Genomic DNA, 24078 nt, shown 5'->3' with positions numbered 1-24078 from the left:
CATTATTATTATAATTTTAAAGTTTTGCAACAAAAATATGTCCTCTTCGGATGTGGATGATGGGGTTCTTATATGGCAGGCAATAAAACCGGATAAGCAACTTAGGCTATCTCCAACAATGAAACCCATAATACAAGAACCATTTCACGTTTGCATAGCGCTACAGTCAAAGAGTTCAATACATATTTTTGGTCTTCTCCAACAATAAGACCTAAAAGAGAACACTTACTGCAAATAGGTCTTCAGGAGAGAGGATACTCAGATTTAGGTTATGCCTCTTATAGCACGCAAAATGGGTCTTTTGTTGAAATAGTACTATCGGAGACCCATTTTGGGTTTGGGTGCTCTTATGGGTCACTTGTTGGAGACAGTCTTAGAAGGCCATCCAAGGTTGTGTTTAGTTCGTGTGCTAGATTTTTTTTAAATATACGAACACATATTTGAAGTATCAAACATAGACTAATAACAAAACAAATTACAGATTCCGCATGTAAAAGACGAGACGAATTTATTAAGTCTAATTAATCTGTCATTAGCAAATGTTTACTGTAGCATCACATTGTCAAATCATGGCGTAATTAGGCTCAAAGGATTCGTCTCGCGATTTACATGCAAACTATGCAATTGATTTTTTTCGTCCACATTTAAAACTCCATGCATATGTCCTAACATTTGATGTAACGAAAAAGTTGGAAGTTTGAAGAAAAAAATTTTAATCTAAACACGGCCCAAATAGAAAATCTCATGGCACGCTTGCTTTCCATTGTCTGGATGCATACATGTGTTTAGGGTTCTTTCACCAAAGTTCAAGTAAATTTATCCGAAGAATTTGTGTCCATAAGAATTTAAATCTCGTAGATAATTATAGGTAGTCATATGGAATATAAGTGACTCTTCAAATTTCCTTTTGAGATATTTCATTGGAGTTTCCGAACAAAGCTTTTTTTTCCCTTTTTTAGTTTTTTAATTACTATATGTTTGTGTTTCATCCAAACAACTATTTCAAACGTTCTCATGTGTATAATCCATGAAGGAACTCACAAGCTGTCTCTTACAGTATGTTACAAAGTAAGTAGCACTCAATACATTGTTGTGGTGTTGTCAATTTTGAAGAGGTTAGGCTATGGTGTATGTAGGGCCATCGATAAGCACGTGCGAGATGATCTGTATAACAGGCCCCCAAAAGTTAGAGGCTTCAATTATTTTCATATTTTAATTCATGCCAATGTGTTCCAAGTTCCAACATGTTTAAAGACCACTTTTTTCATATTTTTGAAAAAGAATCAGCTCTAATAAATGTTTGATAGTAATCATGACTATTTTAAAGAACTATGGATCATGACGACAATATGAACCTGTGTTTTAGATGTTAAGGTTCCATTTATTCACTTAATCAAAACTAAATCGCTGCATCTAGACATAGTTCTTCTTAGCGTTAATTGAAAACATGAGTCTACCTTGATATATTATGCAACTTTAGTGAATATATATGTCAGTATCCTAAATACGGGATCCCATTACTTATGTACTAAAACTCGATAGGACCCATCACATAACAAATCCAATATGAAATCAAGCCTCATATGTGGATGTGTTCTGAATAAAAAAGGAGAAATGAAGTTCTAATAGGATACTACAAGGTATATTCGGATTGTATTCATAATTATCTTTCTAGTTATATTTGAATAAGAGGACATAGTAGTTTTATATTTTTCACTGGCCCCCAAATTCCTTATGAAGCCCTATGTGTATGGCGCCACCCGTCGGGAGCACTCTTGCCCTCATGTGGTTCTAGTATGTGTATCAAGTCAGGGGCGAAGATAGGAGTAGGGCAACTAGGGCTGTAGCCCTACTCCTGATCCTAAATATTCATTGAAATTCCATTTTAAAACTTCAAAAACTAGAATATAAAAGAAAAATCATATACATTCAACTAATTGAGCTCTAGGTTTGGAAAAATTGTAGCTCCACTACTGGATCAAGTCATTAAGGGTTGCCATCACAAAACCTAGAGATGACAAAGTAAGATTTTGCTTTTTATTATGTGGGCTCCATTGTGGGGAAAAAAAACCTGAAAACAATCTTTGTGATAGAATCGCGTGAGGTTGTGGACTTTGTGGTTGCCTTCTTCCTCCCTCCCTCGATCTTTCTTTAGGCCGAGTTTAGTTCCAAATTTTTTCTTCAAACTTCCAAGTTTTCCATCACATCAAACTTTTCTACACATACAAACTTTCAACTTTTCCATCACATCGTTCCAATTTCAACCAAACTTTCAATTTTAGCATGAATTAAACACACCCTTATTCATTTTCTTGTACCAACTTGAATCAAATTTGTGAAAGGATTAATTGGATATGTGCCACTATAACTTTTCCGGTTACAAGAATACCATTATAATTTATGTATTTGGACTAGTGCCATTAAAATTTTAATTAAACCAATTCGAGATATGCCACTATTTACCCTTTGCATGCACTTATCAAAATTTTGGACTAAAATGTCTTATCTTCTTCCTCCGTCCACCTCTTCCTTTCCCCTTTCCTCTCTTCTCCGAATCTTGGTGGGCTAGCTACAAACCTATGAAGCAGCAAGGTGTAGCCGGCGAGGAACACAACGGCGATAACCTACCCGTACAAAAAACAGTGCTAGTCATAAACGCATGATTAATTAAGAATTAACCAAAAAACTTGATTTTTTTAAAGAAACTTTGCAATATAAAACTTTTGCAGAAAACACACCATTTAGTATTTTGAAAAACGTGTGCGTGAAAAGAGAGGGAGGTAAGTTGGGAAGGAAGCAGAAAGAACACAACCTTAAAGCAAGGATAATAGCAAACTATAAATCTACTGTAAACTTATATGGAGAGGAGAGGTAACAATATTAAATAAGGGTGTTGGCTCTTATGTAAGAACTAGCTTTATACATGCTCCAAGATAAATTGATTAAATGTATAACCGAGAGAAAAGGAGAGGAGAAAAAAACTGAAGCCAACCGTCTAATTAATCTATTATATATTTTGATTTTAAGATGAACAAATAGTTGGCAGTTAGTTTAAAAAACGGAGTAGTAAACACTAGTGTAACTGTTAAACTTGCTCCTAGTGTAACTGTTGTGATTGAAAATACTGGTAGAAGAATTTTAATACGGAGTAGTAAACACTGCATATAGTTTGGTTTGCCTGGGCTCTAATCGTTTTTTAGCTTTACCACTTGGGAGGCAGCAAGAAAAATTACCGTGTAGTACAGTATACAATGATGTTTGTAAGCGCATCCACAATATGATAAGAAACCGTCCTTAAAACTCTATACTGGTACCTTTGTCATTGTCATTGTGAGATGTAGTATTAGAAAGAGTCATATGATAAGCTACTCATGACTATAAAGATTACTCATATAGATAAAAAAAACTCTCTTTCTCGTCTTGCTTCTTCTGCACGAGAGAACCATGGTATTTGGATATGAAATTTTTTGGAGTGTGGTCATATCTTAATGTTAATTGCTATCTACATATATTATGAAAATGAAAACAATAAAATCACTAGTGTGGGTTTTATTTCTATGAACTACTACTTGATCTCTTTACATATATTATTGATGACCTAAACTCAACCGAAATAAAACACTACTGCTATGGTGGTCGGAATACAATATGTCTGGTGCGAAATTGAATACTACTACCTCCATCCTAAAATGTAGCTACATAGTACAGGATGTGATATTACCTTGTACTACGAATCTGGATAGTCACTAGGTAATGTCAAATCCTATATTAGTTAGCTACATTTTGAGGGTTGTCCAGATTCGTAGTTGACGGAGCGTGGGGCTCCTCACCGGGAGACCGCGCAGGCCCCCCTTTGCCGGTTCGGCCGGGGGCGCTAAGTGAGGTTCTTCGCCCTCGATCTGAGGAACGTCAGCGAGAGAGGAAATGCGCAAGACACGGGCGACGTAGACAGGTTCGGGCCGCTGAGAAGCGCAACACCCTACTCCTGTGTTCTGGTGGATCTGTGCGTGAAGGAATACAGAGAGGCCGAGAGCGAAAGAGAGTTCAGGCTCTAGAAACCCTTCGCCAGAGTCCCCACTCCCCTCATTTCCTCTCTCCCCTTTTTTTCTAGGCCTGGGCCTCCTTTTTATCTGGTCAGGGGTCACCACATGGGCCTCTAGCTGCCTAAGAAGGGAAACATGCTTTTTACAATCAGGGCTAGTCACAGCCGGAAGTGACCTCTGACAAGCAGAGCACACGCCTCCTGCCCCGCTCGCCTGCTTTCCCGGTGGACGCCCATTTCAACCTTCATTTAATGGCCAGCGACTTCCTTGCTATACTTGCGCTGAAGCCTGGAATGAATCTGACGGGGACTGACATACCAACTCCAGGAGTTAGCACACCAGCTCCGGCTAGGGACGAGAGCCAGGAAGCTCTTATCATTCCGACGGGACGGGGCGAGGCGTGTGACAGGCCGCCTGTTGCCACCTAACCCGCGATCTGACCGGTCTGTGACCGGTCACACACCGCGACCGGTCACGGACCGGATAAGCGTGCGCTGCGCCGCATTAAATGCGGCGTGGCGCGCTCGTCCAACCTGCTATAAATGCGGTTAGGTAAGCCCGCTGTGCTCACCTAACCCACACACGTGGCGCCAAAACCACAGGGGGTCGGGGCGCCCCAGCCCTCGGGGCCGAAACGGGAGCGGCCCGACCCCTCGGGGAGACAGAGGGAGGGGTGGCCACGTCACCCTCGGGCCCGACCCCCCCCCCCAAGGGGGTCAGGCCACGTGGGTGACCGCGGCTACCCAAGCCTCTAGTTACGATACCCCCGGCCCCATGTCACCGACAGTAGCCCCCGGCGTTATGCCAGGGCGATCGCCCCCCTCGAGGGAAGCGCTCGGGCGTGACGCCACTCCTTAGGCCCGGTGACAGGTGGGGCCGGTCCCTACAGGCGGGCAGAAACCCAGCGGTCGCAAATCGCGCGCATCGGCAAGGGAAAACCGACCGACAATAATGAGCGGCCTCTTTAAGACCGCTACATTACTCGAGCAGCGCGCGAATCGGGACGAGCCGGTTCGTTTCGCCTGGAGACATGATGATGGCGCATTTCACGGTTGGCGGGCGTAGTTAATGCGCGCACGATCTGCCCCATCTCAACCGCCATGGCCGCACATCTGCCGCATGCGCCGCAAACAGGCGAGTGGGGTTAGTGGAGGCGTGGGCGCGAGAAACGAGGGGGCGAGGTAGTGGGCGCGGGAATCGAGGAGCCGGGCATAGCGTTGGCAAGGGTGTAAAGACGCCGAGGGAGGGATTCATTTCTTTCCTCTCGCCACTCTTCCCCTTGCCTTCGCCACTTGTGCTCTAACTCTTCGTTTCCTGTGCCCTACCCTTGCCGCACTCGCTCGCTCTCAAGCTCCTCCTCCGCCGGCGTCATGGCACGGGGTTCCGCACCGCTCGATGGTAGCGTGCTGCCGCCTTCCCGCATCATGAGCGAGAGGCAGGCCGGGCTGCCGCGCCGATTCATGCCGGAATCTGCCACCGGCCGGGAGGTGGTCGCGCTGGGCGAGGGACGCCCGGCGCCACACTACCCGGGGCGGTCCGTCTTCTTCCTCTCTTTCGCAATGGCGGGGCTGGTCCCGCCATTCTCTATTTTTTTCATGGATATTCTGGAGTTTTATGATCTCCAGATGGCGCACCTCACCCCCAATGCGATAATGACGTTGGCCATCTTCGCACACCTGTGCGAGATGTTTATCGGGGTGCGCCCATCTCTCCGGCTGTTCCGGTGGTTCTTTACCGTACAGCCGGTGTCGCCGCCGACGGTAGTCGGTGGCTGCTACTTCCAGCCGCGGGGGCAGCTGCTGAACCACTACGCTCCCTACGTCCTCCGCAAAAAGTGGGACGACTGGAAGAGCGACTGGTTCTACACCCCCCTCGCCGACGAAGCGCGCCTCCGACTTCCGAGCCAGCCCCCGGCGCAGGCCTCCAGCTGGCGGGCGGCGGTAGATCTGGGAGACGGCTACGACGCCGTTCTTGACCGCCTGGCGGGTCTGCGATCCCAGGGGCTCACGGGGGCCATGGTGTTCGGCGACTACCTTCATCGCCGGATCGCGCCGCTCCAGCGGCGCGCCCGGGGCGCCTGGGAGTACACCGGGCCCAAGGACTACATGAGGACCCACCAGGGGCGCAAATGGGACTGGGACCCTGAGGACTTCAGGATGGTGGTCCAACGGGTGCTGAATCTCAGCTCCGTGGAGGCATCCCTCATCCCCCAAGGGGCCCTCCCCCTCTGCTGTGATCCAGAGCGCGCCAAGATCCTGGCCATCATGCAGGTGGTCGGGGCGTCGGGGGAGCGGGCCCCCCGAGGCCACGATGGCGCGGGCGGGAGCAGCAGGGGGGAACACTCTACCCCGGGAGGGGGTCGTGCTTCTGGGCCCCGCGACGGGGGCCCGGGGGGCAGCCGCCCTGCCGACGCCCGGGGGAAGAGGAAGCAGGAGGGTACCCCTCCCCCATCTCCTCCCCGAGGGGGCGGGGCGGTGCGTGCCAGCAGCAGGCGCCCGGAGGGTGCCGTGCCGACGCCGCAGCCCGAGGGGGAGCGAAAGAAGAAACGGCTCCGCAAGATGGGGGGGATCGTGCCATGCCGGGGGAACCTCATCTCGCCCCCGAGGTGGTCGTTTAGCCGACCTCCCCGCAGGTTCATCCCCGCGCCCACCGCGGCCGTATTCATTCTCCCATCTCCCAAGGCGAGTTTTCACTCACCCGTTTCTTTTTGTCTTCTGGTTTTTCTTCTGCCTCAGCGAGATCCCGTCGCCCCCCCCCCCCCCCCCCCGCCATTCCAAGTCCGGCCGGTCTGAGGCCGAGGAGACGGCGACCGCAGAGGCCCGGAGGCGGGAAGCTGACCGGCGAGAAGCCGCGGACCGCCTCCGGGAAGCCGAGGAGGCTGCCCAGGAGGCCGTCCGGGCTCGCCAGGCTGAGGAGGCCGCTCGGGAGGAGGCCAGACTCCGTCGGGCTGGGGAGTCCATCCGGGAGGCAGAGGCGGCGCGCGCACGCGAGGCGGCCTGCCAAACCCCCGACCCGACTCCGCCCGAGGCGACGATGACTTCCGAGGCCACCCACGACGAGGCCGCGGGCGCGCCGCTCGGGCCCGACCCCTCGGGCGACGCTTGGGTCGAGCCAGCTTCGGGGGACGCCCCCGAGTCCGGCACGTCGATCGGAGGGCCGAGCCGCGCGGCACCCACACCGAGGGGGCTCTCCCCTCTGCCTTCCGCTGCCCCACTGAGCGCGGAGCCCCTCCTGCAGGCCTTGGCCGCCGCGAACATCACGGTGCTGGACTGGTTAAGTGCCTAGATGGAGGCCCTGCAGGCGGAGCGGGCGGAGCTCGACGCGGCGTGGGCGCGCGTCGAGGAGGGGCGGCGCTCGGTGGAGGCCATGGTGGAGGTGGGCCGCATGGCACACCGTCGGCACGCCTCACAACTCGAGGCCCGTCGTAGGGACCTGGTGGAGATCGCCAGGGAGGTGGAGGAGGAGCGGGAGACTGCCCTCATCGCCACCGCCGTGCTCGACGAGGCGCGGGACGACCTCCGCCTCCAATACGGGAGCCGGGCGGCGGAGCTAGAGGAGAAGCTCGACGCCGCCCGGGGAGCCCTTGACGCCGCCGCTGCCCAGGAACGGCAGGCGGCGGAGAACGAGGCGGCGTCCCGGCAGCGCGAAGAGGCCCTTGAGGCTCGCGCCACGGTGCTGGAGGAGCGCGCCCGCGCCTTGGACGCGAAGGAGAGAGACCTGGCGGACCGCGAGGCCGCCGTCGCCACCCGGGAGGCAACACTGGCGGCGCACGAGGCCGCCTGCGCCGAAGAGGAGTCTGCACTCCGCCTCCGCGAGGACGCGCTCACCGAGCGGGGGCGAGCTCTCGAGGAGGCCGAGGCCACGGCGCAGCGGCTGGCGGACAGTCTGTTCCTCCGCGAGGCAGCGCGGGAGGAGCAGGCGCGCCGCAATCTGGAAGGCGCCCGCGCCGAGAGGGCCGCACTGGATCAGCGGGCCGCTGAGCTCGAGGCGCGGGCGAAGGAGCTGGACGCGAGAGCGCACAGCGGCGGGGCGGCCGTGGGCCACGGCGACCTAGCCGCCCGCCTCGCAGCCGCCGAACACACCATCGCCGAGCTGCAGGGCGCGCTGGACTCGTCCGCCGGGGAGGTCGAGGCCCTCCGCTTGGCGAGCGAGGTAGGGCCCGGCATGCTTCGGGACGCCGTCTCCCGTCTAGACCGCGCCGGGCGGCAGGCGGGCCTCTGGGGCGGGCGGTACGCGAAGTACGCCGTCAACCAGGGGGGCCTCGCCCAGCGCCTCTCAGAGATGGCTGGGGCCCTCGAGCGGTTCCCCGAGGAGCTCGAGGAGACGATCAAGTCATCCTCGAGGGACCTCGCCCGGGGGGCGGTGGAGCTCGTACTGGCAAGCTACCAGGCCAGGGACCCTGACTTCTCCCCGTGGGCAGCGCTGGAAGAGTTCCCTCCCGGAACCGAGGACGGCGCGCGCGCGCAGGTCTGGGACGCCGCCGACCACATCGTTCACAGCTTCGAGGGTACGGCCCCTCGGCTCGCGTTCGCGCTCGACTCCGACGAGGAGGGCGGTGACGACGGTGCGGACGACAGCGACGACGAGGCCGACGACCCGGGCGCGTCGGAGTGAGCCCCCAGGCCCCCGCCAATCTTAATAACTTTTCCTTCTTCTTCCGAGGCCTTCGGACCCCCTTCTTGTATAGACTGATTTAATCTGCAATCAAGTAAAGAGGAAATTTCTGCGTCAGCTCTGTTTGTTGTGTGTATGAGATGAGGATGGTCTGTGCCGCGGTCCTTCTGTGTCTTGGCTTGAACAAGGGCTCGTGCCCAGGTCCCAGCCTCAAACGGCGCGGGTCGGGGCTAGTGCCTGGGGAGATCCTCGTGTCGAGACTGGCCAGGCCGGGAGCGCGGTGACCGAGGGTTAAGGATGACCCGATTGTGGGCCTTTGCCGATTCCTACCCGGAGTTCACCACGCCCCGGGGCACGGCTCGGTTCTGGGCCCCGTTTGGCGATTTTAGCCGGCCCGGGCCACCGAGGGCAGGGTCGAGCACGAGCGTGCTAATTCAAGCCAAGATTCTTCAAAAGGAAACGATGGCACAGACACAGTCCTCAGGAAATCGAAAATGCTTTTATTGAAATACGGAAGAGAAAAAAGGTAAGTATATGCATGTGGTAGCCCCCGACCAACCCTGCACGCCCGGGGGGGTGCGGGGTTGGCCCGAGCCCGAGACATGACACCCGACCCCACTAGGGGTAGAAGCGACGAAGGTGTTCGATGTTCCACGGGTTAGGCAGCTCTGTGCCGTCGCTCGTGGCCAGCCGAACGGAGCCCGGCAGGGGGACGCCGATCACTCGATACGGACCCTCCCACATTGGTGAGAGCTTGCTCAGTCCAGAACGCGTTTGGACGCGGCGTAGGACGAGGTCGTCGACGCAGAGTGATCGGGCCCGGACGTGGCGCTGATGGTAGCGCCGCAGGCTCTGCTGGTAGCGCGCGGCTCGGAGGGCCGCGCGCCGCCTTCGCTCTTCCAAATAGTCGAGGTCGTCTCGGCGAAGCTGATCTTGATCAGCCTCGCAATACATGGTGACCCGAGGGGACCTCAGGGTGAGCTCAGATGGGAGGACCGCCTCCGCGCCGTAGACGAGGAAGAAAGGCGTTTCCCCGGTTGCTCGGCTTGGCGTGGTTCGGTTCGCCCAGAGCACCGCTGGCAGCTCCTCGATCCACGAGTCGCCGTGCTTCTTGAGGATATTGAAGGTCTTGGTTTTGAGGCCCTTGAGGATTTCCGCGTTGGTGCGCTCCACTTGGCCATTGCTTCTGGGGTGGGCGGGGGAGGCGAAGCAGAGCTTGATGCCCATGTCTTCGCAGTAGTCACCGAAGAGCTCACTAGTGAACTGGGTGCCGTTATCCGTAATGATACGGTTAGGCACCCCAAACCGAGCAGTGATGCCCCTGATGAATTTAAGCGCGGAGTGCTTATCGATCTTGATGACCGGATAAGCCTCGGGCCACTTAGTGAACTTGTCGACAGCGACATACAGATACTCGAACCCGCCCGGGGCCCGCCTGAACGGACCCAGGATATTGAGCCCCTAGACAGCAAACGGCCACGAAAGAGGTATGGTCTGCAGGGCCTGGGCCGACTGATGGGTTTGCCTGGCGTGGAACTGGCACACCCTGCACCGTCGGACCAGGTCGACCGCATCGTTGAGAGCCGTCGGCCAATAGAAACCCTGGCGAAAGGCCTTGCCAACCAAGGTGCGTGAGGCGGAGTGGGCTCCGCACTCGCCTTCATGGACATCGGTGAGAAGCTCGACGCCTTGTTCTCGAGGAATGCACTTCAGGAGGACTCCGTTAGCCGCGCGCCGATAGAGGGTCCCTTCCACCAGCACGTAGCGCTTGGAGATGCGCCGGACGCGTTCACTCCCTTCGTGGTCCTCGGGTAGAGTCTTATCTGCGAGGTACGCCTGGATCTCAGTGATCCAAGCAATCAATCTAGGGGAGCTGGGAGCACTCCCCTCGGGTCCCGAGGCCTGGACTCCGACGGGCCTCGGGGGCCGTTCAGGCGCGTCCGTCTCCCCTAGGGGGTCGGGTCGCGCCGACGGCTGGGCAAGCCTTTCTTCAAAGGCGCCCGGTGGGGTCTGGGCTCGCGAGGAAGCGAGCCTTGAGAGTTCGTCGGCGACCGCGTTATCCCGTCTGGGCACGTGCCGAAGCTCTATCCCGTCGAAATGGCGCTCTATACGCCGCACCTGGCGCACGTAAGCGTCCATCTGCGGGTCAGAGCACCGGTACTCCTTACAGAGTTGGTTAACGACCAACTGGGAGTCGCCTAACACCAGGAGGCGGCGGATCCCCAGTCCAGCTGCCACTCTGAGTCCCGCAAGGAGTCCCTCGTACTCCGCCATATTGTTGGTCGCCCGAAAGTCGAGGCGGACCAGGTATCTGAGGACGTCTCCGCTCGGCGAGGTCAACGTGACCCCCGCACCGGCGCCCTGAAGAGACAGGGAGCCGTCGAACTGCATCACCCAGTAGGCGGTGTGAGGCAGCTGCGAGGGGCCCGAGCTGGCCTCGGGGGCGGAGACGGGCTCGGGAGCTGGGGTCCACTCCGCCACAAAGTCGGCGAGGGCCTGGCTCTTGATCGCGTGGCGTGGTTCAAAGCGCAAATCGAATTCAGAGAGTTCGATTGCCCATCTCACCACCCGTCCAGTACCCTCTCGGTTATGTAAGATTTGGCCGAGGGGGTAAGATGTAACCACCGTGACCCGATGCACCTGGAAATAATGGCGCAACTTCCTCGAAGCCATCAGAATAGCGTAAAGCATCTTCTGGGCCTGAGGGTATCGGGTCTTGGCGTCCCGGAGGGCCTCGCTAACGAAGTAGACGGGCCGTTGCACCTTTCGGCGGGCCGATCCTCTTCGCCAGGGGCCGCATCTCCAGGGCGCTCTTCGTCCGAGAGGCTACGCGGGGCGCACTCGGCTTCTGTGCCGACGACCTCGGGGTCGGAGGGCGACAGGCGCGGCCTTCCCGCAGTGGCCCCGGGGCCATCCTGGGGGTCGGGGGCGCCTGGCACCGTCGGACAAGCAGGCGGAGGGCCAGCTCCGGCCGTCGGGGGCCTTGGGCCGCCGTTCGGCTCGGGGGCCTCTCCTCCCTGCTCTCTCCCGGGTCGAGTCGACGCAGGGTGGGGATGCGCAGAGTGAGGGTTGTCCTCGTCGCGCTCCACGACCAACGCCGCGCTGACCACCTGCGGGGTTGCCGCCAGGTAGAGTAGCAACAGCTCATCTGGCTACGGGGCGACCAGGACTGGGGGAGAACTGAGGTACGCCTTCAACTGAGTGAAGGCCCGCTCAGCCTCCTCCGTCCAGGTAAATGTTCCGGAGCGTTTGAGGAGCTTAAATAGGGGTAGTGCCTTCTCTCCCAGCCTCGATATGAACCGACTTAGGGCAGCCATGCAGCCGGTGACGCACTGCACATCCCTAAGCTTGCTGGGGGGGCGCATCCGCTCTATAGCTCGTATCTTCTCGGGGTTGGCCTCGATGCCTCGGGCAGAGACCAAGAACCCGAGAAGCTTGCCTGCAGGCACGCCGAACACGCACTTATCGGGGTTCAGCTTTATGCGGGCGGAGCGGAGACTTTCGAAAGTTTCCGCTAGATCCGAGAGTAAGGTCTCTTGGTTGCGCGTCTTCATAACCAAGTCATCAACATAGGCCTCAACATTGCGTCCTATCTGGCTACCCAAAGAAATTCGAGTAGTACGTTGAAAAGTAGGACCTGCATTCTTTAACCCGAAAGGCATTGTCGTATAACAATAAGTTCCTATGGGGGTAATGAATGCAGTTTTTTCCTCATCCTCCCTAGCCATGCGAATCTGATGATAACCAGAGTATGCATCTAGAAAACACAAAAGGTCGCACCCCGCGGTGGAGTCGACAATCTGATCTATGCGTGGCAGGGGGTAAGGGTCCTTAGGACATGCCTTGTTAAGGTCGGTGTAGTCGATGCACATCCGAAGCTTGCCGTTCGCCTTGGGAACGACGGCCAGGTTCGCCAGCCTCTCCGGATGGATTGAATCCGGCCTCCAGAAGTCGCGCCACCTCCTCGCGGATGAAGGCTTGACGTTCCGGGGCCTGCCGCCGCACTTTCTGCCGGACCGGCCTTGCGCCCGGCCGCACGGCGAGACGGTGCTCAATCACCTCCCTGGGGACCCCGGGCATGTCCACCGGTCTCCAGGCGAAGACGTCGGCGTTTGCCCGCAGGAAGGAGACGAGCGCGTCTTCCTATTTGTCGTCCAGAAGACCACCGATTCGTGTGGTCTTGGACGGGCCGTGGCCCAGGGCAACCTCCTTGACCGAGACCTCGTCGCACGTGACCATCCGCTGCCTTGGGGCGGCCGGGACGGAGGTGGCGAGCCTCTTGTCACCACCCGCGGGCTTGGACGCCGCGGCGAGGTGGTCCGCGCGCTGCTCCATACAAGCAAGCGCGACTTTGAGGTCGCCATGGACGGTAATGGGGCCAGCGGGGCCCGGCATCTTCATCTGGAGATAGGCGTAGTGGACCGCCGCCATGAACTTCACCAACGCGGGCCTCCCCAGGACCGCGTTGTAGGGCAGACTGAGGTCCGCCACATCGAAGTCCACCCGCTCCGTGCGGAAGTTGGCGGAACCTCCGAAGGTGACCGGGAGGTCGATATGACCCAGCGGCCAGGTGTGCCCCGGCGTCACACCGATGATCGGCTGGGACGGCCGGAGCACCATCCCCGTGGCCTTGATGGCGTCAAAGGCTGCGGGGGAAAGGATGTTGAGGGCTGCACCCCCGTCTATGAGGACACGCCCCAACTTCACATTGCAAACGGTGGGGGAAACCACCATCGCGATCTGTCCTCCCCGGGCAACGCACGGCGGGTGGTCAGTCTGGTCGAAGGTGAGGGCAACCTCCGACCACCGCGCCCGCCGCGTCGCCTCATGGGTAGGGGCCGCGGCCAGAAGCTCTCGCTTCATGGCCTTGAGGCTCCGGCGAGAAGCGTGAGCGCACGCTCCCCCATCGACGGTGGCGACGGTGGCCTCAGGCTCCTGGAACCCCAGGTCATCGTCGCCATCGTCGATGTCCTCGGCGGTGGCCTTCTGCTTGGCCTCACCTCACCGGTTGCCGGCGGGAGCCGCCGGGGTCTTGCCCTCACGGCGCTCCTGCCTCTTCTCCTCCTCCCACTTCCTCGTCCGTTCAGCCAAACTTTTGACCGCGCGGCAGTCCGCGAGGTCGTGGAGGGAGGTGTTGTGCACGGTACACCACTTGCCGGTTGGGCGCTCCCTGCTGGGAGCGCCGGCCTCCTTCTTTTTGTCGCTCGCAGGCCTCCCCTTTCGGGGGGCCCGCGAAGCGCCCTCGACGGCGAGAACATGACCCTCATCGTCGGAACGGGCCGACCCCTTCTTCCTCCTCCTGTCCTGCCGCCCTGACCGAGCGGCGGACCCGGGGGCGGCCGGAGCTGCCACTCCAGAACCGGAGGAGTTCCAGGTCCAGGCCTCCTCCTTGCGAGCCACACGGTCCGCGAGCTCAAAAAGTTGCGCGGTGGTCTGGGGCTCCTTGGAGGCGATCTTCTCGACCATGCGGTTGTGCCGCACGCCCCCCCTGAACGCGTAGATCACCGCGTGTGCGGGGATGCACGGTATGGTGTTGCGGACTTGACAGAACCGCTGAATGTACGAGCGAAGAGACTCATCGTCCCTTCGCTGTACCGCATGCAAGTCCGCTTCTTCGCCTGGGCGCGGATATATGCCCTGGAAGTTCGTGGTGAACTGCTGGCACAAATCCTCCCAAGAGTGGACCGACGCGGGTGGCAAGTTCATTAGCCAACCCCGCGCCTGACCCTTCAGGGCCATGGGGAAGAAATTCGCCATGACCCTGTCGTCACCCCCGGCGGCCTCGATCCCGGTCGTGTAGATCTGGAGAAACTCGGCGGGGTTGACGCTTCCGTCGTATTTTTCGGTGATGGTGGGCCGGAACCTTGGGGGCCAACGGACGTTCCGAAGGCTCGCCACAAAGGTTCGACAGCCGGTACCGCCAACCGGGGACACGGGGGGCCGGCCCCCGTGCCCGGACCGAAGTGGCGCTCCGGACGAGGAAGCGCCCTCCGTTGCGTGGGCGGCGCGACGAACGTCGCGCCGGCGCTCGATATCGAGGCGGGCATCCGGCCCCCCACGCACATCTTCTTGGGTCGTAGGCGTTGACGAGGGAATGGCGGACGAACGGCGGGTAACGGCCGCCGCTCGCCGCGCCCTCCGCCTCGACGACATGGAGCCGGCGGCGGCTGCGCCAGAGGCCTCGGTGGCGGAGGACCGCCCGCCGGCGCCTAGGCGCTGCTGCGCCGTCATGACCAAGTCGGCCACGTCATCCAGCCAACGTCGGGCTGGAGTCTCTGGATCGGGGACGACGGGCGGGTGACGCAGGAGCGCGCCCGCAGCCTGGAGCGTGCCCTGGGGCGTGCCGCCATCGCCGTAGACGAGGCGGCGACGCGCCCCATCTCGCCGTCCTCCCCCGTCGCCCGCGGACGGCGAAGTCGCGGATCTTTCGACCTCCCCGAGCGCCTCCCCCCGCCCAAGATTTCGGCGAGAGGGGAACGGTGGGGTGCGAGCCCGACGGCGCGGGTTCTGCTCCCCGTCGTCACCGCTAGCGTTCGGAGAGAGGCTGTGCGCCACTGCCCGTTCGGCCATTGGGCTGAGCGGGAGAAGCTTGGCGCACACGAAAGAGGACGAGGGCTTAGAAAAACACGCGCGCCCCCTACCTGGCGCGCCAGATTACGGAGCGTGGGGCTCCTCACCGGGAGACCGCGCAGGCCCCCCTTTGCCGGTTCGGCCGGGGGCGCTAAGTGAGGTTCTTCGCCCTCGATCTGAGGAACGTCAGCGAGAGAGGAAATGCGCAAGACACGGGCGACGTAGACAGGTTCGGGCCGCTAAGAAGCGTAATACCCTACTCCTGTGTTCTGGTGGATCTGTGCGTGAAGGAATACAGAGAGGCCGAGAGCGAAAGAGAGTTCAGGCTGTAGAAACCCTTCGCCAGAGTCCCCACTCCCCTTCTTTCCTCTCTCTCCTTTTTTTCTAGGCCTGGGCCTCCTTTTTATCTGGTCAGGGGTCACCACATGGGCCTCTAGCTGCCTAAGAAGGGAAACATGCTTTTTACAATCAGGGCTAGTTACAGCCGGAAGTGACCTCTGACAAGCAGAGCACACGCCTCCTGCCCTGCTCACCTGCTTTCCCGGTGGACGCCCATTTCAACCTTCATTTAATGGCCAGCGACTTCCTTGCCATACTTGCGCTGAAGCCTAGAATGGATCTGACCGGGACTGACATACCAACTCCAGGAGTTAGCACGCCAGCTCCGGCTAGGGACGAGAGCCAGGAAGCTCTCATCATTCCGACGGGACGGGGCGAGGCGTGTGACAGGCCGCCTGTTGCCACCTAACCCGCGATCTGACCGGTCTGTGACCGGTCACACACCGCGACCGGTCACGGACCGGATAAGCGTGCGCTGCGCCGCATTAAATGCGGCGTGGCGCGCTCGTCCAACCTGCTATAAATGCGGTTAGGTGAGCCCGCTGTGCTCACCTAACCCACACACGTGGCGCCAAAACCACAGGGGGTCGGGGCGCCCCAGCCCTCGGGGCCGAAACGGGAGCGACCCGACCCCTCGGGGAGACAGAGGGAGGGGTGGCCACGTCACCCTCGGGCCCGACCCCCCCAAGGGGGTCAGGCCACGTGGGTGACCGCGGCTACCCAAGCCTCTAGTCACGATACCCCCGGCCCCATGTCACCGAGAGTAGTACTAGGTAATATCACATCCTGTACTAGGTAGCTATATTTTGGGACGGGAGAAGTTAACGATATTTATAGAACCTATTGGAATATAAATTTTCAAAAAAATTAATATATTCCGTGTATTTACTGAAATTTACAGTAGTAAAGAAAAGAATAACGAATTTAAAAAGGAAAAAAATCAGTTTACCTCCTTTACTAGTTACCGATTGAAATTTCGATGATTTCGCTCAGAATTTCATCAAGCCGACCGGTTTTCACGAGCTTATCGATAAACTCAGGGAATTTGTATTCAAATTTTGGTTTATAAAATTTATTGAATCTACTGATTTTCTACCGGATTTCGTGAAAACCATCATTTCATTTAAGCCCGGAACGGTAGGCCATCTCCTATTCGTAAACCCAATACGAGTGTCCCTCCGGAGTCCCTGAAATGAACATCGAAAACTTCCAAAACGAGCACGGCATGCCCTTGACTTGACCGAGTGAGCCCGTAGCGTTCGTTCGTTCGTTCGTCGTCATCTTCCACCCCTCGCAGTCGCCAACACAGATTTTAGTCCACAAAATTCCAGCGCAAGGTTTTTGATTTGATCGGCAAACCACACGTACGGTGGCCATTAACGCTGCCCTAAAACACACTCTCCATTGGCCACCGCGTAGGAGTACACTGTACACCACGACGGGCCGGTGGGGTGGGCGAGAGCGAGACCCCTCCCGACCGGTAGCCCCCACCATCGACTCGACACCACATAAGCAGCGGTTGCACGGCCCATCTCCCCCCTCCGGCGTCGCTCTCCCTGTCACACGGGGCCCGATCTACGTGTGGTACACTGCTACTGGTAGTACTACTACTAGTCTACTCCACCCCCGGTTAGGCTAGCAGGACAGCAGCAGCAGGGGGATTGTTACGCAGATTCCCCGGGATTGCACTACGGTCGTCACGTCTCCGGGGGTGTCAAATCCCCGGCGCCGTTGCATCATCATCACCAGGCCAGGGCTAGGCTACGCCGCTAGTAGTAGTACAGTACTCCCTCGTTTCTAAAATAAACACAAATATAAATTTTCGTATTCAATTTTAATTGTTTGTTTTATTTTAAGTTTTTATGATTAGTATTTTATTATTATTAGATTATAAAATATAAATAATATTTTATACGTGCTTTATGTTTTTTTATTTTTTAAAAAAAAATTAAATAAAATGAACGATTAAAATTGGACACAGAGAAATTTATAGCTACGTTTATTTTATTTTGAAAACGGAGGGAGTACGCAAAATACGGTAGGAGTACGCAGTAGTATTGGGAAAGGGGATCATGAGAGATACCTTGAGGTCTAATCCCTCCGTCCAAAAAAAGGCAAACCCTAGATTTTCGTGGCAATATTTGACTGTCCGTCTTATATAAAAATTTTTTATAATTAGTATTTTTATTTTTATTAGATGATAAAATATGATTAATACTTTATGCGTGACTTATCTTTTTAATTTTTTTTGTATTTTTTTAAATAAGACGGACGGTCAAGGACACGAAAATCAGGTTTGGGAGTACTACGGCGGTGTAGGCGTCGGAGGTGACGTGGCCGCTGTTGCCATTTAACGTCGCATCCACCCGTCACCCGAGAGAGAGAGGCACGTTTGGAGAGTTTAAAATTCTGAAAAATAACACGTTGTAGCTATTTCCGATAATCTAGAAATACTAGGTTTTCTGACTTCTGGCTTTAAATTTATTACTACTTGAATTTTATAATTACAGTTTTTTTTAATCTGAATCAAAAGCTAAACTATCTAGGAGAACTTTGATTTTAAAAGAAACTACAGCAATTAGAAGCTTTGCAGACAGAACCGGAGATACGGAGAGGAGGTGTTTTAGTACTAGTGGCACTGGACTGGACTGGGTGAATGAACTAGTCCTCCGTGGGTGGGCTTTTGCTGCAACTGTAGCCTTTTCTGTAGCACCGATGTACTCTACCCTACTCCTAGCCCACTTCATTGCTAAGCGTCCTGTACAGCTATGCCTACCCAGCTACTCAAAGCAGCACTGAGCAACAGTGTGTGTACAACAAGGCAACAGTGCCGTATCACGTGGACAGGTGGGCCCCACCTGGCAGGTGCACTGAGGCGGCACTGTTGGATAATCGTCGATGGCGTCAAGGAGGTACTGCCTGCGCAGCCCGGTCAAGCTATGGCTGACGCACGTAGAACGCCGACCATTTACTCCAGGTCTCCGCCACGACTACACGACACCGCGCGCAGCAGCTAGCACGGGTGAAAAACTGTCAAAAGCATAAACCGATCCGATCCGTCACAATTCGGACGTTCGCAAGTAGCGGTACATTACATTGAAGTGCTTAATTAATTGTTGAGACTATCTAAAGACTTTCGACAGTTTTTCTTTTAGTCCAAAACTTTGGAAGGTAAATATAGTATAAGTATAATTATAGTATAACTGAAATATATTTATATGTAACTTGTCATAACATAAACAAGAAAAAACAGGTGACTATTTCCTCCGTTACAGAATATAATAATAGCTAGCATTTTGCATGTGCAATGAATTTTTTTCCATACCTAGCACATATCTTGACACTCGTATGATGGCCCACAAACCAAAAGCTCCGATAGCAAATCCGTTAATGGTTACAACGCCGTCCAAAAGGAAGACATCTATTATGCCTTTAATAAGTGAGGATAAACATGGCAAAATGGTGACAGTGATTGACGGTAAGAACAATGACGTATTTTGAGCCTGAACAAACGAGATAGGGCATATGCAGGGTGTCTAATAACGGGGTCTCTTCATTGTCTAATAACGGGGTCTCTTCATTGTAATGCAGATAAATTTGGTGACGTTGAAGAAAGAAAAGGAAGAAAAGAGAAACATCGTTGCTATGCATGACGACGACTCATAGTCGACTATTAGCATTTATTAATGGAAAAATTATTGCATGAGGGTGGAGAAAAGAAAAGAAGTATAAAAAAAATTATTTAGTGCATTAAAGGTTTAGAGATCTTATCTATTATAGGAGTACAATATCTAGTGATATTAATTAATATAAAGAGCTCATATTAAATTTTACCTTTGTACATGCCCTAAGCATATGTAAAATTCATAAAATTATATACTCCATCAGTCCTAAAATATGTTTATTTTTTTACTTATCCCAAACATACCAATCAAAACCCAAATAACTATAATACCTCTATTTTATCAAATCCCAATACATTTGTATATACTTTCATAAACTCCTGATACAATGATTACTTAAAAAAATAAACTTATATTGAGATAAATGGAAAGGCTTAAAAATGAATTTATTATAATACGGAGGGAGTATTTCGATTTATAGAAGAAAAATGACATAACCCAGATGTAATATAGTAGACTAAATCTAACATAACATGTTAGATCGATTAATCAAGCAGCTGGTACGTACTTTTGCAGCGGGCGGAGCCTGGGCACTTGTCCATAGTGACCGGGTCTTGACTTTGCCCCTGAATAAAATTGGTATTTGCAGAAAATTTAAATAGGAGGTAATAAGTGAGACAAATATAGTATTGTAGATTCTTATTCTGTAGAAAATTTTTATAGTTCGATACTTCCTCCGTTTTATATTATAAGACTTTATAGCATTATTCATATTCATATATATATTAATGAATTTATACATATATGTGTCTATATTCATTAACATCTAGATATATATGTGTGCCTATCACATGATGTATAGGCAGTCTCATATGAATATGGATAATATTATAAACTCTTATAATCTGAAACGAAAGGAATTAGTATTTTTATGCCTTGTCTGAAAAAACTTTCACGTTTGACGTTGTTGTGGTTGCAATGTTCTCTTTATATTTTGCTTACGTCCGTCGGTTCCGATCAGTTTTGCGCACATAAACTACGCGTCCTACCGCTGCATTTGCTGCGGTGACCGCGCCAGTGTGCCCGCCCCTGCGACCGGTCACGGGCCGGGGGAAACGCACCGTGGGCGCCACCGTGTGCCGCTGATCGATCACAACAAGGACGCCCGGCCGGGGGCGGGCCGGCGGGGGTGAGTGACTGTAGTGTAGCCGGGGGGCTAAGCTAGCACACGTAGCGCCCGCCCGGTCTTGCTTTGTTTTCTTGCCCACCTGGCAGAAACCCGTCATCTCGCGCGGCAAGGAGATACACCCTGCATCGCATAATATAACTGATTTTAAATATATGTGACACATTCTAATACAATAAATCTGGACATAGATCAGGACCTGTTTAGATCCCTTGATAAATTTTACACCATTCACATCGAATGTTTGGACACATCTATGTAGTATTAAATATAGACGAAAAAATAACTAATTACACAGATTGCGTGTAAATTGCGAGACAAATTTTTTTAAGCGTAATTGCACCATGATTTGATAATGTGGTGCTATAGTAGACATTTGTTAATGACGGATTAATTAGGCTTAATAAATTCATCTCGTGGTTTATAAGCGGATTCTGTAATTTATTTTGTTATTAAACTATATTTAATACTTTAAATACGTGTCCGTATATTTAATGTGATACGCTAAAATTTTACAACTGGATCTAAACACAGCCACAATATATTTAAATTTATAGTATTAAAATGTGTCACACCCATTTAAAATCTCTTCTAGCGGAGGGAGAGAGAGAGAATGGCCCGGCCTGGTAGTGGCGAGCAGTCAGGGGGCAGAGACACTGCCATGCACGGGAGACTGGCCACGGCCACCCCCACACGTTCGGACTCCTTTGGATAGCTTGGCTTGTCGACACTCGACAGACACGCGATCTTTTGCTTCGACTCGACCAAGATCATTGAGAGAGAGAGAGAGAGAGAGAGAGAGAGTGCAGAGGCGCCCGAGTTTCCCGTCGATCGCATGACACGACCCCCAAGGGGCGAGGTCTCGCACAGGGACGGCCACTGTGCATGCAAGCCCATGGGGCTTTGTCCTTGCCGTGTCTGCCTGTGGGGCCTGCGTGTCACGAGAAACCCCGCATGCATGCGCGCGGCGTACGTTCGTGGCGTCGGCATGCGGCGCAAGGAGGACGATGAGGCCATTGATGGTCGCCGATGCATCGCTGGAAGACTGGGAGGCAGTGAGCCGGTGAACGTGACTCAGTGAGCTCAGGCATCATAAAAGTTGGCCAAAATTTTTGGGCGGAGGAAAAAATTTTGGGGTTTTGGCATTCTGGGAACTAAACAGCCAAAGTTTTGGCATAAAATTTTGGGGACCTATTTAATGCTGCCTGATTTGCCCCTATTTAATGCTCTCCTAGGTGTTGTTGTTGCTTGCATGCAGGGTGAGGGGTACTACTCGTCCACCCATAAACAGTACCCCGAAATCTTTCACCGTTTAGTTCCCAAAACGCGAAAACTGGACCATGCCAAAACTTTTCGCTCAGACCCGAAAATTTTCAGCATCTAAACCGGGCCTTCTTCCTCCCATAAAAATCTTTAATTCTACAATTTAATTTGAACATAAACCATATTCAGATTGAGCGCGGACGAGCTCGCTTAACAGGCGACAGAAGCTGCAATCTTTAGAATTGGATTATTTTTAGGATAAAAAGAGTAGTACTCCTAGTACCTTACTACTAACTACTATTTCTCTCAACCCTAGTCTATACTTCCCGTTTCAAAATATAAAAAATTTTAAAGGTATGTAATACTATATAATATTACGATGTTCAAATTTATAGTATGGGTAATCTCACTACATAATATTAGTACTTGTTTTTCATTTGGTCAGTTCCTTACGTGGTCGATATCAACAGCTATATGAGCAACGTTTTCTCGCGCTGCGCAACTGACCAGTAGTACCACTTCACAAACCTACATTGCGTAACTCAGGCTGTGTTTAGATTTAAAATTTTTTCTTCAAACTTACAACTTTTCCGTCACATCAAATGTTTGGACACATCCATGGAGTATTAAATGTGGACAAAAAAAACTAATTGCATAGTTTCTATGTAAATCGCGAGACGAATCTTTTGAGTCTAATTACGCCATGATTTGACAATCTGGTGCTAGAGTAAACATTTGCTAACAACGGATTATTTAGGCTTAATAAACTCGTCTCGCAGTTTACAGGTGAAATATATAATTTGTTTTGTTACTAGTCTAAGTTTAATACTTCAAATGTGTGTCCATATACTTTTAAAAAAAATTGGCACACAAACTAAACACAGCTCACTATAACACTCCTACTACTGTATATTCACATCAGCGTGAGTAGGAACTAGGGATGAAAACGGTCGGAAAACCCTCTACTATTTTCATTTTTATATTTTTTTTGAAACGGAATTGAAATGTTGATCTGAAAACGATAACGATATCGGTAATATTATTATATCAAAAACTGAACCGTTGGAATGAAATCTATTGATATTGGTAGGAAATCGAAATTCATGTATGAAAAAAAAGAGTGTGGCATAATCACGCACTTAACTATGTATTAAAATGATTTTAAAGCTTCATTCTTATAATCATCACACTCTACATTACATCATTATATAATAATTAATGATATGATAATAAGTTTGACGAACAGTATAAACCAAATTCAACAATACTTCAAAATCGATAAGTTGAGAAGATCAAAATTCAGCAAAGGATACATACCATGTCCTAGGGCTTCCGATGGGTTGAGCTGGCTAGATCGCCGGGGCACTTTCAAAATTTTAACAGAAATTAACATACGAACAGGTTTCTGACAAAACGGTCAGAAAAACCTTCATTCCATTTCCTGATTTCCACTATTATTTTCAGAAGATATTACTATTCTCATTTTCAACACTCACAATTATTTAATACTACCGGCTAAAACTATGGGCGCAAACCGGAAACGGCATCCGAAAATCTCAAAAATTGTTTAGTACTAATAAGAACAACTAACGAGTATAGTAGGAGTACTTTTGTACGTATAATTCGAAGGAGTTTTCTACTATACTCCTTCACTCCGTGGAAAAAGCGGAAGTACCGAGGCAGAGTTTTCTACTACTACTAGCTGGTTTAACTGTGATTATCAGGAGAAAGAAATGATTCTGTCATCTCTGACTCCCTGAGAGAGACCTGTCTTTCTTTTGCCTGGCGCTACAAGAAACCACTGCTGCCTGTAGGAGTGTGTGCAACCTTCACTCATTTCCTCCCTCGTGTAGACAGCTGACGGCAATCATTTCGCTGTCTAATCTGAGGTGCCTTTCTCTCATGCATGGTTCTCTGAACTGCAGTGGTAATCAAAGCGCAAGGGTGGTACTTGGAGTAAACTCAGCACGTAAACTTCCCGGCAAGCTGTGTCGCATCGGATAAGCTCTCATTTATAAAATTAGTTTTTTTATTAGTTTATATTTAATATTCTAAATTAGCATATAAACATTTAATGTGACATTAGCTAAAAAGTTTTAGCCCCATCTAAACACCCTCTTAGTTCACACTGAAGTTTGAAAGGGGGTATTTGGGAGAGAGGGGCTAAACTCAAAACCATAAGTCTCTAGAGGAGGGGCTTATGTTTTTGTGAGAGGGACTAAAGTTTAGTAACTAGTTCCCAAATAACCTTTTTGGTGAAATTGGAACGATGTGATTGAAAAATTATGTATGTATGAGAGGTTTGATGTGATGGAAAGCTTGAAGTTTCGAAAAAAAAATTTAGAACAGGGTTACATTTGTATGGTGTACGCCGATGTGAGAGTTTGACATGCATGCAGTAGCAGTAGGTGACTTGAAGAGTTGAAGACTTGACGTACTC

The sequence above is a fragment of the Oryza sativa genome, chromosome 5 (genome assembly GCF_034140825.1).
Source record: "Oryza sativa Japonica Group chromosome 5, ASM3414082v1".
Classification (NCBI taxonomy): Eukaryota; Viridiplantae; Streptophyta; class Magnoliopsida; order Poales; family Poaceae; genus Oryza; species Oryza sativa.
The sequence above is the reverse complement of the archived record's forward strand: the minus strand, read 5'-3'. Positions refer to the sequence as shown.